The following is a 12,717-nucleotide window of genomic DNA, read 5'->3' as shown; positions in this document are numbered from 1 at the left end:
ACTTAGATCTTTTCCTCAATAGTCGTAGGATGACGGGTAAGCCCCTTACTATTTCACGGTGTTCGCATCCTCGTATGGCGGCACATATCTATAGTCGATATGTTGCCGCATATGGGAGGATTCCAAACAACCGCCAGATTTCCATATACTTTGCAAAGCAATTATATGCAGAGTTTTTGTTAAGGGAGGAGGTGGATTACACTAGCCATCGGCCTGGTGGTGGTGCTGGCCGCCGCCGTGAGGCCGTCTCCAGGACCAGGGTAGGCGGCCTCCACCAGCCCTTCATCTAGCTCCTACAGATCCAGCATTTGTGCCTATGTCGACAATCGAGGCTCTTGGCACAACCAAGTTGGCATCGACGTACGGAGTACCACGGAGAGCATACAGCACATGGTGTGCTTGTTCTCACAATCGATACTACCGACGAGACAAATGTCGAGAGGTATTTACATATTTATTGTGGAGTGCACATGAGTTTGATGCATACCAGAGAGTCCTTCACGAGATCGAGATCACAGCATAGTCCACCAGTGGTGCTGGTCCTAGTAGCACCTTGGGTGATGGTGCTAGCAGGCAGTGCTGCTTCTCATGAGCAGCATGTCCTTATAAAAAAAGGAGCTTACACACATAGAGTGGCAGACACGTACCATTGTTGATTTACAGAAAGAGACGCCGTGCACTAGCATGACGTAGAGAGAGGGAGAGGGCTATAGCAGCTTATGGGACTCATGAGCTCCCGAGTACACCGGCACCAGCTCATGACCCTACCTTTTGAGACAGACCTCCCCGCAGATATTTGACAACCCCTGCAGAGCCTGATAGGAGGTTTTTTCCCCCGGCTTGTATATACGTCCATCATTCTAGGGCTAACTTATCTTTTGTACATTGACACAATCTAATACATTGTGTGTTGTGTGCATTCTTGCTTCTTCTTCTCCAAGCCTCGTGTGCTTTCCTGCAACCCTAATTCCAACAATTGGTATCAGAGCAAGCATTTGCTTACGCCGCTAACACTCTTCGACTCTCTCCGATTGAGGTGATCTTTCACGAGCACTTGCAAGTCCCTATACTCTGCAAGCGCTTCGGGCTCCGTTTTTGCATTACAAGTTCTGCACAGGTGTTTTCGTCATTTTGTGCAAAAATTTTGACAGTGCAGTTTTCTATAAAATAGGCATACATATTCTATTGTGGACCATGCTACATAGCACGAGTTGTTTTCTATTCAGTCTTTGATTCATTAGAGGTAGCTTTTGCATCAGTTTCAGTCAGCGGCCATGGCTGATAACAGTAATGATGTATTTCCATGTTGTCTCTGCTGATGACAAACTGGATGGAGATAGCAACTACCCACTTTGGGCATACATGATGCAACATGTTTTGGTTACAAAAGGAGTGTGGAACATTGTGCAAGGTATGGATGTAGGATCTGTTGAGGATGTTGCAGGTTCTAGCAGCTCTACTGTTGCTGCTGTTTTACCCACTGCTGAACAAGCTCGTTGGGATGGTAATGATGCGCAGGCTCATGCATTGATTGCACTTTCTGTCAAACGTAACATCACTCCACATATTCGTTCAACCAAAACAAGCTTGGGATATTCTAACTGGTTTGTATGCAGGTCGTAACGAGGCAAAAATCTCTTACCTGTGTAAAGAGCTAGAATCGAAGATTATGCAAGAAGATGATGACATGAATGTTTTTCTTGTTGAGATTAAAAATCTCAAGGAACACTTGATTTCTGTAAGTGAGATTATTTCTGATCATTCTCTTTTGCAGACTGTTCTTGATGCTTTACCTGAGTCATATCAAACTTTTGCTTCCACGTGGAGACTTGTTATTGAGAGGACAGACCTGATGTTGTCAAGTATGATACTTTAGTCAACAAGCTCTTGCAAGAAGCGCAATCCAGGAAAAACAGGGCTAGGCAGCGTGCAGTTGATCAGGCATTTGCCCAGCAGAGAAGAAGTGGTAAGGCAGCCCCTTCCACTGTTTCTTCTCCTATTAGTAGGTCTGCAACTTCTTCTCCTTCCACAAGTAGCAACAATAGGTCTGAGAAGGCTCTTGATAAAGGCAAGAAAAAGATCAGATGCAACTATTGTAAGGCAATTGATCATGTCATTAAGAATTGCCCTAAGCTAAAGGCTAAAGAGGCAAAGAAGAAAGAGTCAAATGCAGCCACAATAGCGAATGCTTCTACAAATGCAGATTTTGCAAATGTTGTGCAGGATACAAAATGGGCGTTTAGCGTGTATTGCCGCTATGACCCATTTGTAATGATGCATGTTTGGCAGTTTTTGTTGACTCTGATATATGGTATTTTGACAGTGGTGCTACAAAGCACATTACCTCTCATCGTGATATGTTCACTTGTCTTGAGGCTATCCCTAATGGGAATACTATCACATGTGCCCATAATGCTTCTTACCCAATGAAGGGCGTTGGTAAAATTATGCTTACTGCTGCAAATGGCACCGCTTTCACACTTTCAGATGCTTTGTATGTGCCAGGGATAAAGAAGAATCTATTGTCTGTCTCTGCGCTTGCTAGACTTGGACTTGTAGTCAAATTTGTGGATGACAGATGTACTATTCATGATTTGACTTCTGGTGATACGATTATTTCATCTGGCACCTTGTTTTGTGGGCTGTATAGGCTCAATTCTTATGACAAGTGTGTGGAAGATTCAGCAAATTCAGTTTCTGATGAAAAGATAGTTTCAGATGCAAAACTATGGCATGCTTGTTTTGGTCATCTGAACTTTGCTAGTTTGCTGCGTTTGTAGAAATTTGATATGGTTGCTTCATTGCCCCCTCTTGAGACACCATTGAAACATGTTTGTGAAGGCTGTATTTTGGGCAAAATGCAGCGTTATGCGTTTCCAAAGGATGGTTCTGTGCGGGCCACTCGCAAATTGCATTGATGATGATTACTCAAGGCATGCATGGGTATATCCACTGAAGGCAAAGTCCGAAGTGTTTTTGTGCTTCAAACAGTTTTTGCTTATGGTTGAAAATGTATCCAATTGTACTGTGGGCACCCTTCGTTCTAATCGAGGGAGGAAGGGAGTACATGTCTAAAGAGTTTGATGCATTTCTAGTAGCTAGTCGTGGGATAAAACACCAATGTACAGTACCGTATACCCCTCAGCAAATGGTGTTGCTGAGAGGAAAAACAGGTCACTTATGGAGATGGCACGATGTATGGTCAAGAGCTAAGCTTTGCCACATGCGTTTTGGCTTGAGGCTGTCATGTGTGCTGCATATGTACTCAACAGGTGTCCCACTAAGGCCTTGCAGTCTGTTACTCCATATACGAAGCTTGGCATGGCAGGAAGCCTTCTATTGGTCACTTTCATGTCTTTGGTTGCTTGGCCTATGCTTTAGTGCCTGTGTGTAACAATGTAGAAAATTGGATGATAAGGCTATCAAATGCATTTTTGTTGGTTATAGTGCTGAGAGCAAAGGTTACAGATTGTATCATCCACCGTCAAAGCGTATCTTGATAGTCGAGATGTTGTTTTTGTGGAAGATGCTGTGCAGGTGTGAGCTCACGGGATGTATTTGATATGTTGTTGCCTCTGTTTACAGGTGGGAATTCAAATGTAAGTCCTAATGAGGCAAATATGCAGATTTCAAACGACATCATAGATCAGCCTATTTCTGATGCAGATTTACAGGATGTAATTTATGAGGATAGGGCTGAAAATGAGCAGGCTAGAGGTATGCCTAAATGGCTAGTACAAACCTTGCATGATACTAAAATTGATGCACCTATGTCTAGTCATACATTTTCAACTCTTCATCTTATGTGAAATATGCACCTGCTTTAAAGAACTCCCCTTCCTTACATATGTGTCAAAATGGAATCATTATACCCAAAATATCTCATATTTTTTATATTGCTCATAGTTTTTTACTAATAAACCTTGTACATTTTTAACTCTTCATCTTATGTGAGCATTTACTCATTTTTGGATACCCAAAATATCTCATATTTTTAATATTGCTCATAGTTTTTTACTAATAAGCCTTGTACATTTTCAACTCTTCATCTTATGTGAGCATTTACTCATTTTTGGGTATCTTCTTTTACAAATTGGATTTATCTCCTCCCTACACATGGATTGATGCTATTGGCCCATAGGAACCTTAATTGGACCATAATCCAAAAATTTCTGAAAATCTAGACCCTTAGGCTAAGGTCCTTTATACCCATTTCCAATTAATTCCAATTGTACATTGGAAAGTTCTTTTTGAATTTCTGTTTCAGGGAAACTTATTTTAATAAGATGAGATAATTTTCTGTCCAAAAATATTAAAAATCTGAATATTCTCTCTCTAGAATATTTTCTCTCTCTAGGTTAAAACAGTTAGAAACAAGTCTTTTATATTTCTGAAGAGGGATTGATTACAGGGGAAGATGCTGGACATTTTGAGAGGCTGGGGAGGAATCTTACATTCTCTCCTACTTGAAAAACGCGAGATGCCCTCATCTCGCAAACTGGGGGTAATTTCGCAAGATGCACAAGTATGAGACTGAGAGAAAATTTTTAATTAAGATTAATCACCAATTAAAAAAGTCTCAAAGAGAGTAAGGGTCAAGACAAGAACAAGATTTAAACTTTATACATTCTTGGAATATATACAGTAAAGATAGAAGAACTCTTTACACTTCCATAAGCCCGTCCATCATATGATCACAAAAGCAGCACTCACAAGCTGTGCACGTATAAGGTAACTCATCTATGGGAATAATTCTGTTAGTTATTGCCGCACCTATCTCAGTGGTATGAGGTGATCTAACAAAAGGACCTCTGAGAGGCAAGCCAAAAACGGGGTAAAGGCATATCTTCTGATGAGGAAGAAAACACGCCAGTAAGAAGACCCGCTCAGAAAACCCAAGATGTCTTGATCTCATGACGCAGTAGTATCGGGGACCCAAACCCAAGGCTTCAATAACCATGGCCAAGCGGACATTGTTACGAAAGTGCTGCTGATCTCAAGGTGTTACCCTAGTTATGTCTTGATAGGTCCGCCATTTGGTCTGAGCTACAGACATTCCCAAGTGAGGAAAAAGTGAGCGCTCATACTGTTCTATAAAATCTTTCTTCACAGACTCACTTGCGTCTTGAAGGTGAGAAATCATCATGGATAAAACTAATTCCTATTGCCAAGCCATGAAGGAGATTAAGAAGAAGGGAGATCGATGGAAGTAAGATTACAGTGAGCGACAAGTAAAAGAAGTTACGACTTATATAAAGGAAGGAGCTAGCGTAACTTAGAAGCCAACGGTATCTTGCCACTGAAGTTTTACCGTCTTTCCATGATTTGGGTTTGGCACATTTTTCTATAGAAGGCATTAAGAACTTTGAGATGAAGAGATAAAAGAAGTTCGTAGGCTAAGTCACCTACTTTCTTTGGTCCACAATATCTGGGGATAACTACTTATACTCCCCTAGAGATAAAGAAATTCTTTTGGTCCGTATTCAAATGAAGACTATAACTGCTTCTTTGAATTCTCTGATTGTCCTCTTCTTATCTGTATATTGTCTCTGTCGATCCTAGGCAGCGTTTATATCTTTATGAATTGCCTGCATCTGTTGCTCTAAGTCGCCAAGCATTTGACTGATCATCTCGACCCTAATCAATGGGTCGGACCTAGTTAATGGAGTTAAGCAATCTTGTCCGAGACGGACCCTGATTAGATTGGTATGAAGGAATTGGTCTCTGAATTTGGGTTCTAGACTTCCCTATGCCCTTTTCATGGTAGGAGTCGGGCAGTCTTTTTAACTGATGACCAAAACCTTGGTATCCAAAACATCGGTTCTCACTTCTGAACTCATCGTTCTGAATCCTTAAAACAGGTGGGCTCCTGAGAAGGTATTCTGGGGAAAGTGTCTTCCCTTTTTAAACAGAATCTTTCTTTTATTTTAGAGAGGGAATAATTATAAGATCAGAAAGGGAGATTCTTACTCCTGTATACCTCTAAGGCTAGGGGAGGAATCTTACATTCTACCCCACTTAAAAGGTGCAAGATGTCCTCATCTCGCAAGTAGAGGACAACTCTTTTGCTTAAGATCTAATTTATTCTGGGGTTCCTTATATTCCGGTCAACCCAACAGAATATGGGGATAAATATCCCTTATATAGAACTCATCATTAAATAACAATTCATTCAGATCATATCATTCATATCTTTAACACGATAATGGTCCATTAGACCGAAAAATTTCCTTTTGAACATTCCTCCACGGGAATTTTAGTTAAGCAAGTTCTCAATTTGTCATCCCTTAACTTGATCTACCATCTCAAGTATTAACAATAGCAATTTGACAGCACAATCCACTAATCTCATAGTGATTTGCTGAATCATTTTCATCATTTATCATTACAGGGACTCGTCCCAATCATCCACATTGTGGTTTTGCTCAGCTTATTACATTTCAACCCATTTTCAGGGATCATCATTTTTCAATCAGAATCCAAATCAATTCATCAGTTCCCAAACAGAATTAAAAATCATATCAACCACATTCGAAATCATCATCTGGATAGCATTAATGCTTATAGTTTCAAGTCTTAGATTTACTCGTATATACTGTCAGTAAAGAGCTGTAGTTATACTCTGGATATATACGGGTAGTCATGATACTTGGAACTATAAGATAGATACCATCATGTCTAGGCCTCAAGCAAGTCAGGGTTCCATACAATTGCGGTACTTCCATCTGAAAACCCAATTACTAAATTACGAATTTTTCAGTTTGAATATCAAATTATATGAATTATATCACACAATTACAACTTTTTTGTGTTTCTTGATAAATTTTTGACATATTTGGCTTCTCAGTTGATCTTTATTAGCCAATTGCTCTGATGATTGTATCCTGTGACGTCAAAATACTCTTCCAAGGCTTCCACCCATTTCTCCACAGCCTCGCCCAGGTTCTCCCCTTCTCCTTTGAAGGGTCCTGGTTGAGTCCTATGAAAAGCCTTGCGAACAGCAAGGTCAAGCTCTTCATCTTGAGAGACAGGGTCTGGCTGACGACCACGGTTTCCTCGTCTCATGATTCTGTCAAAATTTATATATTATTAAATTTTTATTTTGATATTATTCACGAGATCCTAAGACTTAAGAGTTCGGAAAACAATTTCTTATACAAGACAAGATCTTAATGGAGATCTATGATATATGTCCGATAACAGTTTTTTTTTAATCAGCAGAGCAGATCGTCCGCCATAAACAATCATTTATCCAACAGGAATTTTGTCACCGGAAAACGTTTCTTTATTTATATAAAAGTTGCAATATGTACATAGAGCAACTCGGCTCTGAGTTCAAAATCTCCTCGGAAGACATATAAGAGGACCGTACTGGGCCATAGTCATGCCCTGTTACATAAGTTCTCTAACTGCGAAGGGGGCTATTATTTTCTCCTTAGAGATAAATCGACTAAGGAGTCTATAAATTTGACATGAAAGTCTGAAATTTCGAGGCGTCGAATGATATAGAATGACACCACGCGTCATTTTCAGCTTTATCAAAATCATGGCCAATGAGAGGTTCTGCCTCAGCATTGCACGCCGGTTGCAAGAGGCGTGGATATATAGCCCTGCAAACCACTTATGCTGTTGTCTCTCCACTAGGTTAGGAAAAATATAAATCTGCGAAATGGCGTGCGAGTCTTGCTCGGCTTGTTTGAGTTGAAGCGGAAGAGATGAGATGCTCGAAGGCAAAAGCAATCATATCTTGAGACTAGGTGAGGTCGGGAATACCAGATAAATGGGGAACTTCCATCTATAAAAACAATTTCTTTGATTAAAATTTCTTCATTAAACAAGCTTACGGAATGAAAATACATTATGAAAATGCTGTTTCTGAATTCTTATTACCAATTTCAGATAAGAATTTAATTATCTTTATTAGCTTTCAATTTTGCTCTCATACCAACTGTGAGATCCCGGTCTCCACCGCGCAACGGATTCGGGGTACTAGCAGCGAAAGTAGCACATCGTGCGCGGGTAGGGGTCTCACACTCGGGGCCTCGCCCACGGATATCCGGACAAGAGACTAATCCGTCAGTTTGTCCAAAACCGAAATCGGAAAAACTTCCTTTACCCGGAAAGCACGAGCGATTCCACCAGGATAACTCTTTACTCTAACGTAGTCAAGATCATTACTGATCAAACTGATCTGACTGCACCTTTAACGATACTTGGTCAAATCAAGGAAGAAACTTGCACTTGGATCATTGAGATCAACGCTTTTTTTCCCATCAAGAGGCACAGCCGTTGATTCCTATCCATAGAACAAGAGGCACAGCCATTGATTCCTATCCATAGAACAATTTTTATCCGGGATTTACTTCATCTATCGTAATAATAGAAATTAAATCTCGATTTACGGATCCATCAGTCCAGCCTAACCCCATCCAGTCCCATGGGTTAGCCAACCGCCCAACCACGCTGTAGTGATGGGATCCAATTAAGAATTTGGTTAGGTTTTGTCCCGGGTACCAAGGAAAAGAGTTCCAAGGCCCCCTAGCCGGAAGTTCATGCAAACATAAAACTAGTCACACCACTTACACACCCAATATGAAATTGCCTTTTTCTTAGCATCAACTAGCTTTAAAACAATCCTTTAATAAAACCATTATGTCATTGATGACAATCCTCAAAGTCTCTGGTTGAATCCTTATTTCCAGTCATTCTTTCATCGGTGTACTTATGGCATCATTGGCAACCAGAACGCTCACCACCTGTTCTCTCAGGGGCCTTTTCCATAGTTCCTAGCTCATAGTAACCGGCAATATATTCATATAATAGAATGGAATCTCCGTGGAAGATCAGCAAGATCAACCCACAGATCCATATAAAAGAGCCATGGACTCATCCGTTGAGAACCAACAAGGTTAATCAACCAGATCCATGCCTGGTTTCAGAAAACAATTCTTGTTCTTAATTCCAATATCTTCCACGATGCACGTGTGGGTATCTTCGGCGACCCAGAGCCCGAGCACCGTATGGTGAGCACCCTCTAGGATCCTTCGCAGTGACCTAGCGCTTCACTCATAGGCCGCTTCCTTGGTCCCTCATCCACCGTACCGGAAGCTCACCATTTAAATCAAATCGAGGCTAGTCAAGACCTCGGTCGATGAACTTGCTACGCGAGACATCCTCCATTGACTCTCCGTTCAGTAGTTGCAACTTTAACAGTTAGGTCTTCAAGACCTTAATCCACAAGACGGTCAAAATGCTTCCCCAGCATTCTTGACATAAAACAGTCATTTACAAACAGTCACAAAATACAGTTTTTAAATCGAACTCTCGTCTTTCCACATTATCCCTCCTTAGTCCACATTACTTATTCCACATTCCATTCAATGTGTACTCATTCTCATCCATTCACTCATATAGTCTACACATTATCTCACATACACCTTCATATTCATTAATCTACATATATATCCATGTTCGTACGTCCACATCATACATCCAATTTCACATTCATACATACGCATCTACATGCATACATCCACATCCACATTCATACATCCATACCTCCATTTCCACATCCACACATCCACATTCATATTCATACATCCACATTCACATGCATACATCCATTTTCACATCCTCATTCATACATCCACATTCACATACATACATCCACATCCGTATCTACATCCATATATCCACATCCACCTCTTCATTCACATTCACATCCATACATCCACATCTACATACATACATACACATCCGTATCTACATCCATACATCCACATTCACATTCATACATCTACATCTACATGTATACATCCACATCACATTCATACAACCATATTACATCCATTCGCGTCCTAACACATCCCATATACATCTTAACACATCCTAACTCATCTTAACACATTCTATCACATCTCATACACATCTTATCATATCTTTTCACATCTCATACACCTCTTATCACATCTTATCACATTTCATATCTTTTTTAAGAGAATTCTTATATTTGATATAAGATTTCTCTACACATTTATTTATGCATAAATTCCATTTAAGGAGACTAACACTTTCGAAATAAAAATCAATCTTTTATGCATCTTCTTATGCATAAATTCAATTTGGTAGGAATTACACTTTTAGAATAAAAGAATTTCTCTTATGCATCTAAGTTATGCATAAAATCCATTTATGATGAAAATCACACTTTTAGTATAAAAAGAATATCTTTTATGCATACCTTTATGCATGAAATCCAAATATGATAAAAGTAACACTTTTATAATAAAATAATCAACTTTTATGCATACCTCTATGCATGAAATCCAAATATGATAAAAGTAACACTTTTATAATAAAATAATCAACTTTTAGGCATACCTCTATGCATGAAATCCAAATATGATAAAAGTAACACTTTTATAATAAAATAATCATCTTTTATGCATACCTCTATGCATGAAATTCAATTATGCTAAAAGTAACACTTTTGTAATAAAATAATCATATTTTATGCATACCTCTATGCATGAAATTCAATTATGCTAAAAGTAACACTTTTGTAATAAAATAATCATCTTTTATGCATACCTCTATGCATGAAATTCAATTATGCTAAAAGTAACACTTTTATAATAAAATAATCATCTTTTATGCATACCTCTATGCATGAAATTCAATTATGCTAAAAGTAACACTTTTGTAATAAAATAATCATCTTTTATGCATACCTCTATGCATGAAATTCAATTATGCTAAAAGTAACACTTTTGTAATAAAATAATCATCTTTTATGCATACCTCTATGCATGAAATTCAATTATGCTAAAAGTAACACTTTTGTAATAAAATAATCATCTTTTATGCATACCTCTATGCATGAAATTCAATTATGCTAAAAGTAACACTTTTATAATAAAATAATCATCTTTTATGCATACCTCTATACATGAAATTCAAATATGATAAAAGTAACACTTTTACATTAAAATAATAATCTTTTATGCATACCTCTATGCATGAAATCTAATTATGATAAAAGTAACACTTTTATGTTAAAATAATAATCTTTTATGCATACCTCTATGCATAAAAATCAATTATGCATAATATAAAAATCAATTTCTCTATGATTACAATGAATATCTTCAATTAATCTAGGATGATAATTCCTAGAATATGGTAGGAAGTCCTCTTTTCATGCTTTGAATGAAATTATTTTATGCGTAATTTTTATAAAAATTTTGCCATAGCTCCGCTGCTATGACTGATAAATCTCAATTTTTCTAAGGGATAAAGCTTAACATTAAGAAATAATTAGAATGATCCCTAATTGGATCAATATTTCATAATGGATTGAATCATCAATATTCATGAAATACATAAACTAAAAGCATAAAAAAACTATCAATTTGGTCTCAAGCATAGATTAATCTTGGATTAAGGAAAAGCTTTATGAAAAGCTTCATTTGGATTGAGAATGGGTCATGAGTATGACCATTTCTTGAGTGAGAGAGAGAAATTACATAAAAACCATTAGAATTTAAACATAAATAAAAATTTATGTGATTCTTTACTATCATTAATCAATTAACTTCAATAGCATTCATCAAATTATGTAACTCTTCACTACTATTCCTCAATTAACTTCAATAGCATTTAAAAACCATACCAATTAAGCTTTTCAAGCTTGAGAGGGGTTGAGAAGAGAGAAACATTGTGAAATTATAGAAAAGATCAATATTCACTATTTACCTTACAAATTGCTTGATTCTTTGTTCACGGTAGAGGCCCCCAACCAATCAATTGGTTAAGTATGTTGATGGAGCCACCAATGGGGATTGAAGAAAGAGGGAAGCTCCAAAAACTAGTGAATTATTAATGAATTCATAGTTCTTGGTTTAGGTGGAGCAGAGTAACGATGCATAAACACTATATTTTTCAACAAGGGGGAGGCTTCTATTTATAGGAAAAATTGAGCTCCTAACCAAACAAACTGATTCTAGAATTTTCTAAATCAGTTTGGTCAATATTTAACCATTTTTAGGTTAGCTAACTTTTTGGAACTAGACTTGAATGAGGAGAGAGGAGAGATGAAATATCTCAATTTTTATGAGTTTAAAACTCATTCAAGCATGTGAAATATGCACCTCCTTTAAAGAACTCCTTTTCCTTACATATGTGTTAAAATGGAATCATTATACCCAAAATATCTCATATTTTTAATATTGCTCATAGTTTTTTACTAATAAACCTTGTACATTTTCAACTCTTCATCTTATGTGAAATATGCACTTCCTTTAAAGAACTCCCCTTCCTTACATATGTGTCAAAATGGAATCATTATACCCAAAATATCTCATATTTTTAATATTGCTCATAGTTTTTTACTAATAAACCTTGTACATTTTCAACTCTTCATCTTATGTGAGCATTTACTCATTTTTGGATACCCAAAATATCTCATATTTTTAATATTGCTCATAGTTTTTTACTAATAAGCCTTGTACATTTTCAACTCTTCATCTTATGTGAGCATTTACTCATTTTTGGGTATCTTCTTTTACAAATTGGATTTATGTCCTCCCTACACATGGATTGATGCTATTGGCCCATAGGAACCTTAATTGGACCATAATCCAAATTTTTTTGAAAATCTAGACCCTTAGGCTAAGGTCCTTTTATACCCATTTCCAATTAATTCCAATTGTACATTGG

This window comes from Cibotium barometz, chromosome 9 (genome assembly GCF_041138505.1).
Source record: "Cibotium barometz isolate CiBa-2024 chromosome 9, ASM4113850v1, whole genome shotgun sequence".
NCBI classification, from domain to species: domain Eukaryota; kingdom Viridiplantae; phylum Streptophyta; class Polypodiopsida; order Cyatheales; family Cibotiaceae; genus Cibotium; species Cibotium barometz.
The sequence above is the reverse complement of the archived record's forward strand: the minus strand, read 5'-3'. Positions refer to the sequence as shown.